Raw genomic sequence first — 21,526 nt, forward strand, 5'->3', positions numbered from 1 at the left:
CTTCCCGGCACCCCTGGTGGTGGTGGGTACCGGGGTAATAATGGGTGGTTAGTGCTAGCCTCTGCACCGGCTAACACTAAGTACCGCCTTAATAATGGACGCTGTCAATCAGCCAACTGCCATTATCTAGGCACTAATAAAGTTTGAAAAAAAAACACAAAGACAATTCTTTTTTATTGAAATAAGAAATCCCCAACAAAACCCTCGTTAACCATTTTATTAAAATTTGAAAAAACGCAGATCTACGCAGTAGTCCAACGAATCGTAGATGTAGTCCAATCGGTACATCAAAATCTGCAACAACATAAAAAAACAGTTATCAATGTGAACAATACCAATACTTCTACTCTCCTACACACACATATATACACGCACACACACACAAACAACCATACACAGACACACATATATACACAAACACAACAAGATATACACACACACATAAACAGACAAACACATATACACGAACTCACACATATCCAAACACACACACACACACAGTTATACACACATACACGAACACATATACACAAACACATATACAAACAAAAACACACATACCCAAACACACATATACACAAACACATATACACAAACACACCCATATATACACACAAACACACACCCATATACACACATATACAAAAACACACACAAACATCTACACACAAACATATACACAAATACACCCATATATACACAAACATATACACAAAACACATATACACAAACACACCCATATATACACACACACATATAAAAACAAAAACAGACAAAGTCACATACCCAAACACACATATATACACAAACACACATACACAAACACAGTTTCTTTTAAATGCTGCTGGGGAACCCGCTCGATCCACTATATAAGGCTGCGCTACAGTGCAGCATTTAAAAGAAACAGGATCCTGACCTGTCCATAGAGTTTAAGGCAGCACAGAGTATTTCAGGAGATGAGCGTGCAGATTCAGTGCTGCTGCGAACTCTGCTCTTACCATTACGTAGCTCTCAGTCTGTTACCTCTCCTCCACTCCTGTCCTCCAGAACACCTTCACATGATTGGCAAGTCACCACGTAATGGTAAGAGCAGAGTTCACAGCAGCACAGAGTATTTCAGGAGATGAGCGTGCGGATCTTGTGCGGGGTGGTGACTTGCCAATCATGTGAAGGTGTTATTGAGGACAGGAGTGGAGGAGAGGTAACAGACTGAGCTACGTAATGGTAAGAGCAGAGTTCACAGCAGCACTGAATCTGCACGCTCCTCTCCTGAAATACTCTGTGCTGCTGTGAACTCTGTTCTTACCATTACGTAGCTCAGTCTGTTACATCTCCTCCACTCCTGTCCTCTATAACACGTTCACATGATTGGCAAGTCACCACCACGCACAAGATCCGCACGCTCATCTCCTGAAATACTCTGTGCTGCTGTGAACTCTGCTCTTACCATTACGTGGTGACTTGGCAATCATGTGAAGGTGTTCTTGAGGACAGGAGTGGAGGAGAGATAACAGACTGAGAGCTACGTAATGGTAAGAGCAGAGTTCACAACAGCACTGAATCTGCACGCTCATCTCCTGAAATACTCTGTGCTGCCTTAAACTCTGTGGACAGGTCAGGATCCTGTTTCTTTTAAATGCTGCACTGTAGCGTAGCCTTATATAGTGGATCGAGCGGGTTCCCTAGCAGCATTTAAAAGAAACAGGATCCTGACCTGTCCACAGAGTTTAAGGCAGCACAGAGTATTTCAGGAGATGAGCACGGGCAGCCGTTCGTTTTTCCGAGCCGTGCTCCCATCATGCACACGACCGTAAAAACACCCGTTATTGCGGGTCGTAATTACGACCCGCAATAACGGGCTCATAGACTTCTGTTACCCACGGGTACCTTTCCGTATTCTCACGGGAAGGTGCCCGTGCCGTTAAAAAAATAGAACATGTTCTATTTTTCTATTTTACGGGCCGTGCTGCTATAATTATAATGACAGCACGGTTCGCAAAAGCGGCCGGCTGCCCGTGGCCGGCCGGCCGTGCTCGTAGTTACGAGTCGTAATTACGAGCACGGCCCGTAAAATAAAAAAATAGAACATGTTCTATCTTTTTAACGGCACGGGCACCTTCCCGTGAGAAAACGGGAAGGTACCCGTGGCTAACAGAAGTCTATGGGCCCGCTATTTCGGGTCGTAATTACGACCCGTGATAACGGGTGTTTTTATGGTCGACTCGTGTGCATGAGGCCCCGTAATGACGGGTGGCTACATGTGTGCACCCATCATTACGGCAGCGTTGCTAGGTGACGTCAGTAAGGGTATGTGCACACACACTAATTACGTCCGTAATTGACGGACGTATTTCGGCCGCAAGTACCGGACCGAACACCCTGCAGGGAGCCGGGCTCCTAGCATCATATTTATGTACGATGCTAGGAGTCCCTGCCTCTCCGTGGAACTACTGTCCCGTACTGAAAACATGATTACAGTACGGGACAGTTGTCCTGCAGAGAGGCAGGGACTCCTAGCATCGTACATAAGTATGATGCTAGGAGCCCGGCTCCCTGCACTGTGTTCGGTCCGGTACTTGCGGCCGAAATACGTCCGTCATTTACGGACGTAATTAGTGTGTGTGCACATACACTAAATAGTCACTGTTCAGGGTGCTGAAAGAGTTAACTGATCGGCAGTAACTGTTTCAGTACCCTGGACAGTGACTACCGATCACAGTACCTGTAAAAAAAAAGACGTTCATACTTACCGAGAACTTTCTGCTTCCTCCAGTCCGGTCTCCTGGCCGTTGCCTTGGTGACGCGTCCCTCTCGACATCCGGCCCGACATTCCTTGATGACGATGCAGCCTTGTGAGCGCTGCAGCCAATCACAGGCTGCCGCGGCCTCTGCAGCCAATCACAGGCTGCAGAGGCCTCTGCAGCCAATCACAGGCTGCCGCGTCAGAAAAGGTCGGACTGGAGGAAGAAGAGGGACTCGTTAACAAGACAACGACCGGGTACGTATGAAATGCTTTTTATTTTATTTTTAATCAGCAGCCTCTTTTCTCTATCAGTGATTGATAGAGATAAGTGGCTGCCGATTTGTATAATGTTTTTGACCGGGTTCGGTCAAAACGGGTTCGGCCGAACCCGGTGAAGTTCGGATTCGCTGCGAACCGAACTTTACCGGAAGTTCGGACCGAAACCGGGTTCGGTTGTCCCGGTTCGCTCATCTCTATCCAGGAACATGATGAGCCCTAAATAGAATGTTCCATCTCAAACACAGCAGGACCAACTGGCGTAGCACTGTGATCACCGGGGGGGGGGAATTGGCGGACAAACTATTAATAGCGCACACGACCACCATGTTATCACAGTGAAAAACCACTGACCGATTGGACAAAAGCTGTCCCCAAATTTCCACCGCAACAAGAATGGGAAAAAACTCCAGAAAACAAAGATTACCTGTCAAACCACACTCCCTCCACTCTAGTGGGCAAGTACCAACAAACCATTTTCCCTGAAAATACGCCCCGAAACCGATAGAAGCGGAAGCATCAGTACACAATTGCATCTCCACATTCGAAATTCCCTCTGCAATCCGTAATGATCTGCCGTTATATTCTACCAAAAAGGAATCCCAAACCCTCAAATCCGACTTATGCTCCTTGCCAAGGCGAATAAAATGGTGGGGACATCTAACACCAGCAGTTACTTGTGCTAAGCGCCTACAAAAAACACGGGCCATGGGCATAATTCTACAGGCAAAATTGAGTTTCCCCAATAAAGATTGCAGGAGCCGCAGGGTGATTTTTGTTTTCACCAGAGCTTCCTGCACCGTTGCTCGCAGATGAATAAGTTTTGCCTTGGCAACCTACATTCCATTGCCTGGGAATCAATTTCAATTCCCAAAAAACAGATCGTAGTGGTTGGTCCTTCGGTTTTTTCAAACGCCAACGGAACCCCAAAGTCAACAAAAACATCCATCACTGCCCATAACAATATTGCACACGACGGCCGAGCCGCAGGGCCCACACAAAAGAAGTCATCCAAATAATGAATAACTGATTTAGAGCCGGCTCGTTCATGGACCACCCACTCCAAAAATGTGCTGAAGGCTTCGAAATAGGCACAAGAAATAGAGCACCCCATAGGAAGGCACCTATCAATATAAAAAAGGCCATCAAACGAGCACCCCAGCAAGTGCATGGATTCTGGGTGCACCGGCAAAAGGCGAAATGCAGACTCCACATCCACCTTAGCCATAAGCGCCCCTTGCCCCGCCGTCCTAACCAAACGAACCGCCTCATCAAATGACGTATAGGAAACCCGCGCCAAAGACTCATCAATATCATCATTTACCGAAGAACCCTTCGGATAAGATAAATTATGTATAAGCCGAAATTTGCCCGCCTCCTTCTTGGGGACAACCCCCAGCGGGGAGACACGCAAATTGGAAATAGGAACATCAGAAAAGGGGCCTAACATTCTACCCAACAAAACTTCCTTCCGCAACTTGTCTCGTACTACTTATGGATGATCCCGCACCGAACGCAGATTATTAGCTATCAAAACACCCACCCCCGCGGAGAACGGAATCCTAAATCCGTCCCCAAAACCTTTCAATAACAGCTGCGCCCTCTCATTGTCGGGGTACCTCTTTAGCCAAGGCATCATAGCGTTGAGGTTTACTGGACTCACCTCCTTTAGCAGAACCATCCCCTGGCTTCGTCGTGCCTCCTCGTGCCCGCTTAAAACACTTGAAGACGGGGTGGTTACCACCCCCACACCCGGCACATTCGTGTCTATAGACACAATTAGTTCCCCATTTACAGGTGCTCTCGTTGTAGAGTCAGCAGACCCCTTTCTTAAAACTCCCCGATGAACCCGCTGATCTAGACCCGCCGGGTGAGGACTGAAAGGGGTTATGCAAACTCGCAACTTCAACATGACCCCCTGACCAGCCCCCTTTGGTGTAGTCATAAGGTGCATCCAAAAGCTTATGTCCTTATTATCCCACCGCAGGGATGACTGAACCGCCATATGCTGACGAAACTGCTCGTCATATTTAAGCCAAGCAGTACATTCATACGTTCTATAAGCCTCCCAAATGAAATCCAAGTAACAAAATAAACCGGAACAATGTTCTGGGCATTTCTCCCCTATAACGCTAGCCATGATGGAAAAAGCTTGTAGCCAATTCCCAAATGTGCGCGGAATCAGCCTATACCGTTTTCTGTCATCATCCTCCTCCTTACGATGTTCCTTGCCCTTTTCCCACCGTTCCACACTAAATCGCTCCAACGGCAATAAAGTAAAAATATCCAAATTCTCCCTTTTCCAAATCTTTTCACGGAGCTCTGGCTTTAAGTGGGCCCCTAATGGTCCTTCAAAGCAAATGTACATGCTCCCTTTTGCAGTATCCGAAACTGGCAAGGGCTTATTAGCCCCATCTACATTCTCCTTCTGGACCCCGGCATCTAAGGCGTTAAATGACGAAGAGCCTGCCTCAGCACTCGTAGTACTCTCCATACGAGAACCCCCCTCTAACTGTCCCTGCGCTGACCAAACTCCAACGGGACCTGCTAGCTGTGACCCACGAGAAGTATCAACTGAAGCTAACAACTGACGTAACCCATCTAACAAATTTCCCCAAACTCCACTCGTGACTGACAAATCCCCCGTAGAACCGCAACCTACAGGTACTTGCCCCACTAGACTACTCTCATTACTAAAATTACTGTCCACGTGTATGGTGTGTAAACGCTGTGACTCACCAGAAGGCTGCCCGTCGCCAGACACTAACGGGGCCGTCCGTCCTGAGTCCACCGAAGCCGTCTCCTGTCCGAGCATCCTAGGCACCCCGAGTGCCCGCCGCAAAGCATCGGCTGCTTCTACACCGGACTCCCGTCCTGACGACACCTGGAACGGCAAATAAACAGACGAAACACCTACCACCTGGCCAACGTCTCCCTCAGGAGGCGCTGGATGATGCAAATTTTGTACATATTCAGCAGTCAGTGCAGACCTACCACTACTGCTGCTATAAAGAAAATGGCCAGGAGGTGGCGCAGGCCTGCCACCACGATGTAATAATTTTCCTGAACAGCAGGTGGCGCCGGCCTACCACCGACACTGTAATGTTCCGAACGGCGACTAGATGGCGCCAAATCACCCATGCTAACGGGTGTACTATGCACACTTGCCCCTGACCCAGCAGATGGCGCTCTAGCAGCGCTGAAGGCACTTACCGTGGCAGCCGCAGAGTCCTGGCTTGCCTCCGGCCCCACAGAAGAACTCGTGACAGGCTCCCTGAACGTGCCCACCGCACTGGAAAGGAGGGGGTCTGCTCCCGCCTCTGCACCACCGCTTCCCTCAACGTCCATCTCCACGTCGCTCCTCAGGCACATGGACTGTGCTGCGCTGACCCCGACTGGACACCCGGCGAACCGCACCTTGGCCTCTCACTCCAGGCCTCTCCACTGCTGCTGCCGCTCCCGACACCTCCATGGCTCCAGTCCCCGACACCGGAACAACGCCACCGTCGCCAGCCACCGGGGACCAGGTAAGGGGGGAGTCACACTCCTCCGTCTGCGCCGGGGGGCTCAAGCGTTCAAGAGGCCGTGAACGCCGGGCTCTGGGGGGACGCCCCGCCGAGGAGCCTGCTAAAGCCCCTAGCTGCTCCTGGACCCACTCCAGCCCCTTATCAGCTGCCTGCCTGCCTAACCCTAGCAATTAACTGCTCTAAACCCTCCATAACTCTAGGCCCTAAAACTGACCAGAAAACAGCTACCCTGACACTGGCTGCACACCTCTATTCTTGACAAAAATTTTCAAGACATAACATGGCTTCCCTGCTTATGCCACTATATATACATCCCATTAACTCCACCCCCAATGCTCACAACCCCCTAGCACAATTCCTGACTCAAACCCACCCACCAACCTATAACCAAAATACCCCTCTAAATGACCCCTTGCAGGTCCAGACCCGTCATGACCGCCCTCTGCCCAGCTCTGCTTAGCTCTGGGCTTACATTATAAGTGGCCTATCATCTACATAATATGATCGGCGCTGTAATGTAGATTACAGCAGTGTTTTTTATTTAGAAAAACGATCATTTTTGACGGAGTTATGACCTATTTTAGCTTCATGCTAATGAGTTTCTTAATGGACAACTGGGCATGTTTTACTTTTTGACCAAGTGGGCGTTGTGGAGAGAAGTGTATGGCCTGACCAATCAATGACCAATCAGCGTCATACACTTCTCCCCATTCATTTACACAGCACATAGTGATATAGCTATATCGCTATGTGCAGCCACATAAACACATTATAACGTTACTCAAGTGTCCTGAAAGTGAATATACATTACCTCCAGCCAGGACATCATGTCTATTCACAATCCTGACACTTATGTAGCGTCTCTGTGATATTTACAGCAAGGCTATCTCGTTTTAAATGACAGGTTACATCGTACAGGTCTTTACCACTTTGAAATTTTTCTCAGACCCTCTCTCAAAACTAAGCTTCTTGTCTACAATACGCTCTTTGTCCACCATTACGTGATCCACTGAAACCAAATATCACAATTTCTCGTCTGTGGATCTTGTCCCCTATATTGGTGGACAGGTAAATTCCCAGAGGAGCCACACCACAGAATAATAAGCCACAAAAGGTTAATCTGTACAAACCATCTAGTCAGGCGGGGTATTAACCTACTGGCTTTACTGGCAGAGCTTATACTCCACCCTTTGCCACCCAAACAAGCCCAAGTTGTCCTTTATAACAGAGAACAAATCCACATCCGTCAACACATTTGTGCTTGACTACGCAACCAAACATGAATGTGACTCACCACTCACAGGAATCCTGGCATCACCCAAGGGTGCCTCCAAGATTGTTTCAGCAGCTGGACGACCAGTCTCTTGACCGTGGTCAGCTGCAGATCCCAATGATGCAATAGGAGGCAGTCTTTGTCCGTATCCTATGACAACGGGGTTTAGCCATACAGCACAGGAAAGGGGGGGGCATGTTATTTTGTTTCATTTTTGAAGGGTTAACCCGACGGAAACCTCAGACGAAATCCCTCAACGGAACGGCAGCGGTGATGTGAACAGGTCCTTAGTGTCGTCTTTTTCTTTATTTTCTATTTGTACATTATACCTCAGATAAATAATTATGGCCCTAGTGTGTTATACATATAAGTGTCTATAACATGTATCAGGAACATATTATCACACCTTTGATTCTTTACAGATGACGGATCCCAGTGAGAAGAAGGAACGTGACATATAATCCTGTCAGCAGCAAGATAGGAATCACAAGACAGGTAATTAATATTTATATTAATTACTGATAACACTCAGGCTAGATATGAGTTCTAGACCCGCAGAGGTGTGATATTATCTTCCTGATACATCAGAATATATGTGTTTTTAACATGTATATCTTCTATAGACAATATCTAGTATAACACAACCATATCTCAGGTACAGAGGTGAGGAACATCTCTGTTCTTTACCCGCTGTTTTGTAGTCAGGACTCCCCTTTTATATATTTTAATAGCTATTCAGTCTTCGATTAACCCTTTCAGGACAAGGCTAAGTTTCATTTTTATGTTTTTGTTTTTTTCTTCCACGCCTTCCAAAAGTCATAACTCTTTTATTTTTTCATTGACACAGCCATATGAGGGCTTAATTTTTACATTACAAATTGTACCATATCTCAGGTACAGAGGTGAGGAACATGACTATTATTTTACCCTCTGTTCTCTAAAGTCAGAAATCCACCTTTTATTTCCAATAGAATATAATTGTTATGGTCCTTTTGGCCATAGAATTTGGCATGAGGGGAGGCTAGTGAGGGCGAGTAATGTATTTGACCTTGCATTGTTACTGGCAGTATGATGACAAGAAACCCAGGTTTGATGCAGGTTTCTTTTAGTAGGCCGGTAATGTTTGCAAATCGACCAAAAGGAAATACAAAAAACTGTTCTTAGCAGAGAGGCACAGTCACTTAAAATAGTACACAAAATGGCGGCAATTTCAGGCAATGCAGTAAGTGGGTTTTTCCAGCTTGGTTTCCTTGGGACAGAGCTCGGACTCTTCCCTGATACAGGGGTAACCCATCGTCTCAGCAACTAAATAACAGGGAGGCTTCACGCAACTTCCACTTGTTACATCCAATGCTGCCTCTTTCACAGCAATCATCTGTGGGGAGGTTCCTGCACTCCACCGCCACAGCAATGGGCCCTCTCTGCCTTCAGGGCCTACTCAGCCCTGCAGGCACAATAGTTGCTGATTTATGGGTCGCAGCCCTTGCACCTGAACCCATTAGGTGGGAACAGTCGCCTTTTATCAAATTTAAAAAGAGCCCCTTTGTGAGTTATTCAATGTCCCGACACTGATTACTTGCCCATACTATACTGTTTTTGCACACTAAAGTAAATATTAAAGACAGTGCCCGAGCCTGTTTTCCCGATGCCTGCAATAAACAGGGTCAGCCACCATTGTCTGAACAGTGTTACATAGCAGTGAGCTTTGCTGACGTGAGCATCTGCACAGCTCAGAACATGTAAGCACGGGTCCTGTCACTAAAACAACACATAAAAATGCTTCCTGGCCACTAGGTGGCAGCATCGCAATGGAAGTATATATGCATATAGTGACCGCTCATCTCCTCTAGTCCTGGACCTATAAAGGAAATAAAGTGTTAAACATGCATAACACAAAAGCATTGAAAGAGACAGCAAAATCTATCTCTACATTACTCCATACGGCTCCTCTCGTGAATAGGGGAGACTCCCTTCCATACCTTTCATTGCCCCCTTGCCTTATTCGGTGCCATTCCAGGCACCAGGAAAAATAAGCAACTAAAATAACTGAAACAAAAACACAGATTCCTTTCACACAAATTGGGCCTTCTTCCGACAGTCTCTGAAGGCCCTGTTAGACTCAGTTCAGGCCCTCTTCAAAATTACTTGGGCCTCAGGCTCAAAGCTTAGTGGTTACAGTCTCTCACAGGCGAGGCACATACTTAACAATTGCAGTCTCATACTCAAGGTCCCAGGACTCCCTTCTTTGTCTCAGTCTCATGCACAGCCTCTTGTCTTTCTCTTGCTGGGAGACTCCTCTCTACCCGCCTCTTGAACGCTTCCTTGAGGCGCATTACAGCTACTGAAATGCAGCCTTTCCTGGCTCCACAACCTCTTACTGGATCTAGTCATCTTTCTTGAGGGAAAGGTGCACTTGACAAGAGCGTACTCATGACTGCAACTCCGGCACTAGCTTACCCTCCAATAGAGCTCCGACTATACTCTCTGTGAAATACATCATGTAAACCTTCCTGCCGTGCCCTCTGCTCACTCCTTGGGCACTCCATACGACATGCCATCTTTCCTGGGCTGCGACTATCCTCCCAACTATGCCAAAAAGTTTAGGACCGGGTATCAGTTAACTGCTCGCAGGGTTAGTCATGAAATGATGACAAGAATATCAGGTTTGATGCAAATCCTTTTAGTAGGCTAGAATCTTGGCAAAACTTCCAACAGGGAAAACAATAAACTAATCTCAGCAGAGAGGCACAGTCAATTTAAAAATGTTATTCAAAATGGTGACAATTTCAGGCAATGCAGGCATTGGTGGCTCACCAGTGTAAAGGATTTGCCTGACACAGCTTCTGTGTCGACGCCCGTGGTTAATCAGTCTGCATCTGTGCCTAGCTCTGCTAGAATGACTCGTTCTGCTACCACTCAGGCTGGGAGGCTGAGGAGTGGGAGAACCTATCACAGCCTGGCCAGATGGAGCTAGCTCCCGCCCTTGGTCTTTGTATACCTGCATTTGCTGCTTGTCCTGTGCCTGTGATTCTCTCTGGTTCCTGGCTCTGCTGTTCCTGCTACTTGCAATTGACCTGCTTCATATCGACCCTGGCTTGATTGACTGACTATTCTTCTGCTCTGCTTTTGTTACCACATACTTTCCTGGTTTTACTCGGCTCGTTCACTACTCTGTTGCTCACGGTGTTGCCGTTGGCAACTGTCCCACTTCCCTCTCTTCTGTGTACCCTGTCTTGTGTTGTCTGTCATGCACATATTGAGTGTAGGGGCCGTCGCCCAGTTGTACGCCGTGGCCTGGGAGGGGCCATGCAAGTAGGCAGGGACTGGGTTGCGGGTAGATTAGGGCTCACTTGTACGTCTTCCTATTCCGTCATTACAACCAGCTTGCCTACCTTTGGACGGAGCTTGGGCTCCTCACTGATACAGTACTAACATCCACTTCAAATCAGGGCTTTTCCTCTTTCTTACCCTTCAACATCCCTTATCGCTTTAATGGGGAGGCCCAGGCAACTTCCACCCACTGCCTCAGAAACTCAATCGTATGGAGGCCTCAGGCAACTTCCACCTGTTATATTCAACGCTGTCTCTATCACAGCAATCATCTGCATGGAGACTCCTGTTTGGGCGCTCTAGCCGCTGCCCCAGGATACGATCCAGAAGAAACGACTACTTCTAGAGAGGATTAAGGATGTCGCTGATACAGGATGAGCTGATTCCAAACACTGATTGCCTTGGATGCCCAGCCAATCTCCGGACATAATGACAAACGACGCCTGTATTTCTCATCATAGCACCACCAAGCTGCACCTCCATGCAGCTTGTGTGCACTAAATATTCTACATTATCTGAGCATGCAAAGAGTACAGCGGCCTTTTCAGGGAAGCGCTTACAAAAAAAATGAGCCAAAACCGTGAACCTTTAAAGAGGCTCTGTCACCACATTATAAGTGGCCTATCTTCTACATAATATGATCGGCGCTGTAATGTAGATTACAGCAGTGTTTTTTGTTTAGAAAAACGATCATTTTTGACGGAGTTATGACCTATTTTAGCTTCATGCTAATGAGTTTCTTAATGGACAACTGGGCGTGTTTTACTTTTTGACCAAGTGGGCGTTGTGGAGAGAAGTGTATGACGCTGACCAATCAGTGACCAATCAGCGTCATACACTTCTCCCCATTCATTTACACAGCACATAGCGATATAGCTATATCGCTATGTGCAGCCACATAAACACACTATAACGTTACTCAAGTGTCCTGACAGTGAATTTACATTACCTCCAGCCAGGACGTCATGTCTATTCACAATCCTGACACTTATGTAGCGTCTCTGTAATATTTACAGCAAGGCAAGCGTAATCTCGTTTAAATGACAGGTTACATCGTACAGGTCTTTACCACTTTGAAATTTTTCTCAGACCCTCTCTCAAAACTAAGCTTCTTGTCCACAATACGCTCTTTGTCCACCATTACGTGATACACTGAAACCAAATATCACAAATTCTCGTCTGTGGATCTTGTCCCCTATATTGGTGGACAGGTAAATTCCCAGAGGAGCCACACCACAGAATAATAAGCCACAAAAGGTTAATCTGTACAAACCATCTAGTCAGGTGGGGTATTAACCTACTGGCTTTACTGGCAGAGCTTATACTCCACCCTTTGCCACCCAAACAAGCCCAAGTTGTCCTTTAAAACAGAGAACAAATCCTCATCCGTCAACACATTTGTGCTTGACTATGCAGCCAAACATGAAGGTGACTCACCACTCACAGGAATCCCGGCATCACCCAAGGTGCCTCCAAGATTGTTCCAGCAGCTGGATGACCAGTCTCTTGACCGTGGTCAGCTGCAGATCCCAATGATGCAATAGGAGGCAGTCTTCGTCCATATCCTATGACAACGGTCTTTCCCACCAGCAGCAAGGAGGGGGCAATAAACTCCCTTTGGAGTCTACACCTGTCTCACCACTGATGCTACCGACTGCCCTCCATAGTCTGCCTGCACATTATAATCACAGGACTGCTCCTCCTGTCAGGTCCGTATTTCATACCGAATAACCACCTCGGTAAACTGAAAGCTGAAGGCATGCCTGGAGAGAAGTACACCACACAGATGTTTGGTACAGCTTCACTCTCTGTCAGGAGGAAGACTGAAAACTTTTTATTCAGAACAAAGAAACACAGAAAGCGACACATGCCTCCTCCCCAGAGATGTGGGAGTGCCCAAGCCCCCACCATTTTCTCAGACTCACTCTTCTTGCATTCCAGGGGGCGGTGTCTTCCATAGGTGTGTCCGACATGAACAAAGAACTTGTTATATATATCAGTATATTATACAAAGAACTGAAATGTATATATACATATGTGTGAGGATAATATTTTTCAAACAATATACATAGTATTGATCCCTGACAGTCCCCCCTAAAAATATTATTACTCTATCCCTGAGTCTTGCCTAGCAACCTACCACTGACCACTCGAACCAGGCGGGTAGGGGTTTTGGATTTCTTCACCAGCTTGAGACGAGCTACTCCTGATGAGTAACCCCCCTTTGTACCTGGACTTCCAAGGTGTCGGAGTGGTCCTAACTTTCCCTATTCTCCTCTGGATACAGGATGGTTGTCTTGATATAATCTACAAACCGCTGCTGGTTGTAATATATATATATATATATAATTAATCCGGTCTACATTTTATTAATGGTAACAACTGTCGCACTGTCACTTACTGTCCTAATGGGACTTTTACCCCTGCAGATATAACAGGTCATGGGCAGCACAGTGACCTTCACCTCACACCTCCACATAAAACTCCTCAGATTGTAATTTGCAGCACCGTGGCATATTTACACACATTATAATTATAAACCTCATACATTATAAACAATAGGGCCTCAACTAATAATCATAATGCTATCACCCTCAGGTTTCGGGTCCCATCAGTTCATTGCCAGTCCTGTACACCATCGTCTTCTTCTTCTCCTGTCTTCTGCTCTTCACTGACTGTCACCCTCAGGGTAACCCACACAATTGTGAAGTCAGACTACGTTGGTGTCCAGTGGGGGAGTTATTATTACCCCCTCCTACCCACTTACTTATCAAAACACTTGATCCTGCTGAAGGATTCACTCAGGTCTTTGGTCTTTACTTTAATCTTTGCTGATGTCATCAAGACTCGGTTTGGTCCTTCTCATCTGTCCGACACCGTCTCCTTTAGTTTACGTCATCAGGCTGTACATAGCACCTCATGCTGTGAGCCTGGGGTGAGATCCCACGTAGGCGGATTAGTGGAGTTGTATTGTGACTATCAAACCCTCCGCATCTGTACTCTTCCTCTGGCAAGTTACTTGTCTGGGCGGCCGCTTAGAATTGTGACACTGCCGTCAGTTCATGATAAACGCGTTGTAGTGGCTCAGGCTGCGCCTGCCGCATCTCAGTGATGGAGTTCATCATGTTAAAAGTCTTTTAGTTCATATTTACTGCCACTTGCTGGGGACCCCCAACTCTTTGTCAATTGTTAAAATAAATACTAATCTGGTGATAACATCATCCGCATACACTATAAACGTTGTTCTAAGATCTAACATACAATAATGTCAGGCCCTTAAATGACATCAAACACCTTTATATATATATAAAAGGAAAAACTTCTCTGTTACAATGGACAGTGCACCTAGAAGATGTGTAATTATTGGGTACTTCATTTGCACTTGGTGATACTCTTTCAGCAGGATTTGTACCTTGATCTCAGCTGATTGCCTAGAACATCTCCACCTCACAGAAACATACACAGATCCCACATGTTTATTTGAAAAGTGTCTCAAACCAATTTTTCTTACTCTGATCTGGTTCGTTCTACCTGGGAAGGCCTCTCAAGGTCGGTTCTCTTCATGGGAGGCGGGTATGATAAGGTTGGCACCGGTCTGCCAGGACTGTTCTGTAGGCAAATCAAACAGCTCTAACAGAATTTAGCAGCGACAGCTGTAAAACCTGGGACATACCAATTAGATCTTACCAAATCGATCCTTGCAGTATTGGGGCATATATGAGGTCATACACCATCAATGCAAGTGCCATTAAGAGTGCCTTGGGTGTTACCGGTTTACCTTCCTTTATCCGTCCACATTCTGTCAGAATCTGGTTCTCACGCCTTCCGCTCCCAGTTGGACTCTTCCTGTGGAGAACAAGCTTTTCATAGCCTAATCAGTAATTGATCTTAATCAGATAATTAACTTGAACATTAATAATGACAGATTATGTTAAACGTTCACACTGGTCAGTAACTAAAACTGATACCTACAAACTGATTCTTCTTCTTTATATAAATATCTATACTTACACATATACACTGCACAGAATTCTCTGCTCTAAAATTTTTCTTTCACAACAAAAATAAAAATAAACAAATAAAAATGTTTTCTAATGGGAATATTCCGCTTCTGTACCTTTTATCTGACGCATGACTCTAATAGTCCAATGCTAAGGCTGGTCTAGAACTTTACATAAAACTTAACTTCAGAATTTAATATTCCAACAACACTTCTTAAATACAGTTATTAAACAAACTAACTTTGGGACAACGTCTAGAGAACTGCTAACATCTTATCATTGTACAAACATCAGGTCAATACTTGGGATAACACTGTTCCCCTGTCACTTACACACAACGTCTGCATTGGGGAAGATACCGGCCGGGCTTCAGGCCCCCCTGAGAACAGATCTACACACACGAGCACATTGTCATACACTTCTACCTCGGGTAGTTGTATGTTCTGCAGTCGCTGGGACGGGTAATCTGGCCGGGCTGCACTTTTCACAGGTACCTTTGCTGTTTTACCTATGTCATGCCGTGCGCACATCATGCCGGCTGCTACAAACCTAGTGGTGGCATTATTGTATCCAGGGACAATCCAATTTACTGATACCTGGCTGCGCATATCCTTTTTGTCAGTTCTGTCCTCTCTCGCTCTCTCAATTGGCTTACCCGATGATCCAATAAAGTTCCTACTACCAATGGGCCCATAATTGTGGGCGATGCCAAAAGCGTACCTAGAGTCAGTGTATATGTCGGCCATCTTACCTTTTGCCAGGTTACAAGCCTCAGCGAGCACCTCCAGCTCCGCTCCTTGAGATGAACAAGAAGGTGAGAGTGGTTTCTGGATGATTTACCTGGTGCCTCGTATCCTGTCTTGTACATATTGTATAATAAAATATCTCTTTATTACAAATTTACATTAAAAACCCATGTCACATATAGATAGAACATCTCAAAGGGGTGGCGTCTTCATCCTCTAAAATAAAACCAAATGTTATACACTTCTCCACACTCATCTGATAATCCAGAATACTTTGAGAATCTCACTTTTATCAGGTTCTGCAAATACTTGATTAATACAAAAACAAATAAAAATAAAACATTCCTAAAAACTTTACATCAAATTAACAATGTCCAGACAATTTTTGTTCTGCCTTCTCCCTCATCTAAATCCATAAAGACTCGTGTGAGTGACGTCACCTCTGCCTCCTGTGTAACTTTGCTGGAGGGGGATGGTCTCTTACACAATACCTCATATTGGGTGGAGACTACAGCACAGCTTACCCAGTGCCATATTTACTGTTCTGGAAAGATCTGGAACCATCTACTCAGAAATACCTCAAAATTAAGGTTACTCTCATACACATTTAATCTGGATTACTCATTGGGGTCTCTTACACATTTTTAGATCTCCTGAAACCAAATTAATTAACTCAAAACAAACCAAAATTGTACCTGATCAGAACCTTCACCATTCCCCCCTTTGTGGACTCTGCGAAAGTAATGTAGCAGAGTTCAAAACTACATCTCAATATAACACTAGTTTAACCCCCTGTAATATACAACAGCCTGAAACAAAAATGACTTTTTCCTGACAAATACATTTGATCTTTACAATGACATAATTTATGTGTGAAATCAAAAACAAAACAATTGTAGTTAGTTATTCAATAAAACAGAAAATATTATCTCTGATACTCCCACCACACCTCGAGCCATCCATGCCCCTACTGCTTCCTCATGGGCAGAGCAGAACCCTGCCTCATCGACCTGTTAGATGAGGGTGCAATGTAAGGACTGACTCCTCCTTCCTCTACACCAGCGCTGTCCCACATCCCCGGACCACTTTACTGCAAGCTGGGAACTTCTGGCCATGCCACATGCAGGGAAGGGGGGGGGTGGAGGAACTATTTTTAGAGGATAACTCATCCCTCTAAAAAGCATGGGACAACAATAACAGTCCATAAGCTTTTGGAAAGGGCTCTTCAGCTCCTTTGCTTTGGGAAAATGGACACCAGCTGCCAGACTCCAACCATCCCTTAAAAAGTGGATTTCCACGCCGTTGCATCCACTCCACCACTGAGGACCCTGTGTGGTAACAATCCTGAATCTTTTTTGTGAACTGTTGCCTACTAGGCACTGGTAACCCTTTATAACGACTCAGAAAAAATAACTGTGTTAACCATTTAAGATTACATTGATAATAACCATTAATTTAAACTATATAAACAATATACCCATAAGCTCCATAATTCCAGGCACCCAAGGGGCCTTACAATAGAATACACTTGTTATGCTACTTTTGACCATAAAACGGCGTTTTGCCATACAGCACAGGCAAGGGGGGACATGTTATTTTGTTTCATTTTTGAGGGGTTAACCCGACGGAAACCTCCGACGGAATCCCTCAACGGAAGGGCAGCGGTGATGTGAACAGGTCCTTAGTGTCGTCTTTTTCTTTATTTTCTATTTGTACATTATACCTGAGATAAATAATTATGGCCCTAGTGTGTTATACATATAAGTGTCTATAACATGTATCAGGAACATATTATCACACCTTTGATTCTTTACAGATGACTGATCCCAGTGAGAAGAAGGAACATGACATATAATCCTGTCAGCAGAAAGAAAGGAATCACAAGACAGGTAATTAATATTTATATTAATTACTGATAACACTCAGGCTAGATATGAGTTCTAGACCCGCAGAGGTGTGATAGTATCTTCCTGGTACATCAGAATATATTTGTTTTTAACATGTATATCTTCTATAGACAATATCTAGTATAACACAACCATATCTCAGGTACAGAGGTGAGGAACATCTCTGTTCTTTACCCTCTGTTTTGTAGTCAGGACTCCCCTTTTATTTTTAATATAATTTTTAATAATTATTCAGTCTTAGATTAACCCTCTCAGGACCAGAATTATTGTTCAATTATTAGTAAAAGAATCTATGAAATTATCGGCAGAATTTAATATAGTCTAATAATTAATAATACCTGTCAATGTTCACGGCCTTTACAGATGACACCTAACTGTCCGTACCAACGGGTCCCTCCACCATCACATTCCTTATTAATCAAATGGCGGTTTATTATACAAAGATTTTTTTCAACACCAATTACACTTAAAGACCAGTATATAATTCCCTTTTTTCCAGTTCATGTATTCATGTATTGTATTGAACTGTTTAAATGATGTATTTTTTAGCGTCTATTTATGTTTTAATATCTCGATTTGAGTATTGCAGAGGTTCATATCCGACAGCCTAATAAACAAAAATAAGCATTAATACTCTATCCACTACTCAAGGGTAAAATTGGATCATTATTATCCTCATCCTATCATTGATAACTATCTAACAAACAATGCTGTAAGTACACAACTTACTATTAGAGCAGTGATGTTCTATCACCGACTCTCTGTTTCAGCACCACTTTTGCTGGACAGCTCCACTGTGCTGGATAGCTTTTAGGAAGGACGTGGTATACGTCTGAAACGCGTAGGCACTTTGGAACTACACTCTGTTTTAAACTTGACTACGCTGGACCATCTACTTTTGTCCATTTTTCTAATGTATTTGACCTTGCATTGTTACTGGCAGTATGATGACAAGAAACCCAGGTTTGATGCAGGTTTCTTTTAGTAGGCCGGTAATGTTTGCAAAACGACCAAAAGGAAATACAAAAAACTGTTCTTAGCAGAGAGGCACAGTCACCTAAAATATTACACAAAGTGGCGGCAATTTCAGGCAATGCAGGAAATTGGGTTTTACCAGCTTGGTTTCCTTGGGACAGAGCTCGGACTCTTCCCTGATACAGGGGTAACCCATCGTCTCAGCAACTAAATAACAGGGAGGCTTCACGCAACTTCCACTTGTTACATCCAATGCTGCCTCTTTCACAGCAATCATCTGTGGGGAGGTTCCTGCACTCCACCGCCACGGCAATGGGCCCTTCTCTGGCTTCAGGGCCTACTCAGCCCTGTTGGTACAATAGTTGCTGATTTATGGGTCGCAGCCCTTGCACCTGAACCCATTAGGTGGGATCAGTCGCCTTTTATCAAATTTAAAAACAGCCTTTTGTGAGTTATTCAATGTTCCGACACTGATTAGATGCCCATACTACACTGTTTTTGCACACTAAAGTAAATGTTAAAGACAGTGCCCGAGCCGGTATTCCCGGTGCCTGCAATAAACAGGGTCAGCCACCATTGTCTGAACAGTGTTACATAGCAGTGAGCTTTGCTGATGTGAGCATCTGCACAGCTCAGAACATGTAAGCACAGGTCCTGTGACTAAAACAACACATAAAAATGCTTCCTGGCCACTAGGTGGCAGCATCGCAATGGAAGTATATATGCATATAGTGACCGCTCATCTCCTCTAGTCCTGGACCTATAAATGAAATACAGTGTTAAACATGCATAAGGTTCAAAGCTTAGTGGTTACAGTCTCTCACAGGTGAGGCACATACTTAACAATTGCAGTCTCATACTCAAGGTCCCAGGACTCCCTTCTTTGTCTCAGCCTCTTGTCTTTCTCTTGCTGGGAGACTCCTCTCTACCCGCCTCTTGAACGCTTCCTTGTGGCTCATTACAGTTACAGAAATGCAGCCAAAGGTGCACTTGGCAAGAGCGTACTCATGACTGCAACTCCGGCACTAGCTTACCCTCCAATGGAACTCCGACTATACTCTCTGTGAAATTCATCATGTAAACCTTCCTGCCGTGCCCTCTGCTCACTCCTTGGGCACTCCATACAGCATGCCATCTTTCCTGGGCTGTGACTATCCTGCCAACTATGCCAAAAAATTTAGGAGCGGGTATCAGTTAAGTGCTCGCAGGGTTAGTCATGAAATGATGACAAGAATACCAGATTTGATGCAAATCCTTTTAGTAGGCTAGAATCTATACAAAATGGCCACAATTTCAGGCAATGCAGGCTCACCAGCTTGCCTACCTTTGGACGGAGCTTGGGCTCCTCACTGATACAGTACTAACATCCACTTCAAATCGGGGCTTTTCCTCTTTCTTACCCTTCAACTTATCGCTTTTATGGGGAGGTCCAGGCAACTTCCACCCACCGCCTCAGCAACTCAATCGTAGGGAGGCCCCAGGCAACTTCCACCTGTTATATTCAACGCTGTCTCTATCACAGCAATCATCTGCATGGAGACACTTGTTTGGGCACTCTAGCCAATGCCCAAGGATACGATCCAGAGGAAATGACTCCTTCTAGAGAGGATTGAGGATGTCGCTGATACAGGATGAGCTGATTCCAAACACTGATTGCCTTGGATGCCCAGCCAATCTCCGGACATAATGACAAACGACACCTGAATTTCTCATCATAGCACCACCAAGCTGCACCTCCATGCAGCTTGTGTGCACTAAATATGCTACATTATCTAAGCATGCAAAGAGTACAGCGCCCTTTTCAGGGAAGCGCTGACAAAAAAAATGAGCCATAACCGTGAACCCTTAAAGAGGCTCTGTCACCACATGACGGTACAAGGGCGACAAGGGGCCACACAAACACCCTCCTATCTAATAAATATACAACGACACAATTAAAATTGGAAGGTGCTTGTCACAGCTTTATTAGATGATTTCTTTTACAGAACCTGAGAATATATAAAAAACAAGTATAAACATATCATAAACATAATTAACATATTAACATTATGTGGCTAAGGCCTTGACAACCTCCAAAACATAAATAAAGCAATACCCTTAAACCACTAGCCGTGACCATATAAGCTACAGTGGCGTCACCACGGGTATGCTAAAGCACCACGCTTCCCAGGGTTCGCCCCTTAGAGAAGCCCAAATCCATAGCTTTAAAATAAAACCAATATATTGTGTCAAAGACAGCAATATATAAAAACATAAATAGCGTTGCCAAGAACCCGCCACAGCATGAAAACTTGACTCCTTAAATTTTCATGCGCCGCCACATTTGAAAACCCAACTCCAGGCCTTCTTGGAGGCCAAAATTAAAAACATCCAGGCCCACATCCGTTAGGTGAACCCCATCCTTTCCAATGTACGCGCCCCGATCCTCCAATAGTCGGTGATGAACTACCAACCCACCATTTAGGCGAACAAACTTAGCCACTGTCTTATTAATCTTAACTCTGGTCCTATTCAGCGCCGACACTGACTGCGCATTGCGCCATTTTACCCGCTGTACAATTTCGGACCAGATAATCAAAAGCCGAGGATGGGTGTCTACAAAACATAAGAAGTCCCTCTTAATGTTCTCAATGAGGTTCCGCATGGGATAACTCCCGATGTAATTACCCCCTGCATGAATTATCAAGATGTCGGGTAGACCCCAGGACCTAACCGCATCCTGAAACAAAGGCCTTACCTGATCCCAGG

The sequence above is a fragment of the Rhinoderma darwinii genome, unplaced genomic scaffold (genome assembly GCF_050947455.1).
Source record: "Rhinoderma darwinii isolate aRhiDar2 unplaced genomic scaffold, aRhiDar2.hap1 Scaffold_103, whole genome shotgun sequence".
Lineage (NCBI taxonomy): Eukaryota > Metazoa > Chordata > Amphibia > Anura > Rhinodermatidae > Rhinoderma > Rhinoderma darwinii.